Raw genomic sequence first — 2,327 nt, 5'->3', positions numbered from 1 at the left:
GATCACTTTTATTTTGCCAAAACAGTCTGTTTAATTAAAAGATATCATGTCAACAAAAGGAAGAAGGAAGAAAGGGTGTTATATACCCAAGCTAACATTAACAAGCTACCCATATTCAGTTTTTTATTTTATACATCCAGTGAAACACAACTCTCAGTGATCCTTTCACTATAAGTAGATCCATAAATAGACTAAGATATTGTAAAAGGATGAATGCCATGGATACTTTTAGAATGTAATAACCCAAAAAGCTAATGAAAATGGACTCCAATAAGAAAGACATGACATCCAGAAAGAAGAAAATTATAATAACATTGTACTTTGCTTAGACCAGACCAAAGCAGGAATATTGTGTATAGAACCTCGAGAAGAGGTCCAATATGATGATGAAGAACCCTGAGCCTAGACTATATGAGGAATGAGTAAAGCAACTGGAGATGCTTTTTAGTAATAATGACTTACATATGGATAGTGATTTCAATTTTTCAAATGCTTTTCTCATGAAACTTCTAAGATTTAGGGAGTGTAAGTATAATTATCTCCATTATATAAACGAGGAAACTAGGATGATGAGAGTTTAAGTTACTTGTCTATGGCTGCAAAGTTAATAAATTCCTGAAGCAGGAATATAACTCAGGTTTCCTAATCACAAATCTACTGTACTGTCCATTATATCACATTGCCTGGACCTTTGAAGACTTAGAGGGAGATGATAGCTATTTTCAGGATTATCATACAGAACGTGGATTATATTTATTTCTTTTAGATAGAACAGAGAAAATGAAATTTAATGTTTAAAAAAAAAAAACCCTGCAAACAATCAGATTTATCTAAAAGTACAAAGGGCTGCCTCAAATAATAGTTTTTTGACTGCATATTATCTAAGAAGCTAAATAGAAGATTATCCACAAGGAGAGAGACTCAGTTCAGAGGGGAAAAAAAGAAATTTACATGATATATTTAGTAGATATTTAAAAGGAATAGCAAGTTGTACATGATAGATTTGTAGTCTCATATCAAGCACCTTTTTATTATTCTATTTTGTTATAAAATTGCTTCATTTTATTTCATAAATCAAAAGTAAATTTAGAAAAAAAAAAGACCCAATAATGTAAGTTAAAATCTAAAGAGTAAATGACAATGAAAATTCATAACCTCAGTTGTCTATTGGATGTGAGTAATAAATAGAAGTAGAAATCTAAGTGAAAAGAGATAAACAGTTATCTTAACTGATCACAAGGTATAGTGACAGAACATTGGCTAGGATGTAAGGAAAGCCTTCAATATTTGCTTCATATATCATAATAAGTTTATGGTGAATATATAATTTAAATATAAAAGAATGGGGTATCTTTTATAATTATGGTCATCAGAAAGATTCAGCACCAAACCAGGTGTAGAAGAGATTATAAAAGATAAATTGGACAATTTTGGATGTTATATTTAAAAAAATGTTTTAAAGGAACAAAATAAATGTACTTAGGTTTAGAAGGGAAATGATGGGGAAAATGTATTTGCATTAAATCTCATTGATTGAAGTCTGATATCTAAGATATATAGAGAGATATAATTACCCCAAATGTAAGATAAAAAGCCAGTGATGAGTAGATAAGCAGACAGTTGTCAAAAGATGAATTTCAAATTCCTAATAATCATATGAATGATTGCTCTAGTTGATTAATAAGAGAAATGTAAATTAAAACCTCTATGAGATTTCTTCTAACAACCAATCAATTGGCAAAGATAATGATACAAATAATAAATAATGGAAAGTCTGTGAGAAGACAGGTATATCAATAAACTGTGGAGCCATAAGTTGGTCTGACTATTCCAGAAAAATTATTAATATCCCTTTATTCTACTGTTAGGCATGTACCTCAAGGAATTCAAAGAGAGAAAGAAAGTTCCCACAAATATCAAATTATTCATGGCATTTCTTTTTTGTGATTAAAAAAACAAACAAAATAAATCCTCATACAGTGGGGAAAGTCTAAAAAAGGGCCAGATTAATGTACTATATATTCCTATAATGAGTAATAATTAATATAAAAATTACAAGAAACATATGAAAAGTATAAACTTGTACTGTGAAATAAGTAGAAGCAAGAAAATATAATACACCATGACTATACTAGTGTAAACAATAAGACAAACATGAACATTGTATAATCATAAAAACTAATCTTGTTCCAAAGAAGGAATAAGGAAATGCACTTGCCTTTTCTCATTGAGAGGAAAATACTGATAGGTCCTCAGGCCTGGTCTCCAGAATATCTTCTCCCCTAAAGACAGATGGGGGAGATGTCCAGAGTTTACTCAAAACTACA

This window comes from Sarcophilus harrisii, chromosome 4 (assembly GCF_902635505.1).
Source record: "Sarcophilus harrisii chromosome 4, mSarHar1.11, whole genome shotgun sequence".
Taxonomy (NCBI): Eukaryota; Metazoa; Chordata; class Mammalia; order Dasyuromorphia; family Dasyuridae; genus Sarcophilus; species Sarcophilus harrisii.
This window is presented reverse-complemented; position numbering follows the sequence as displayed.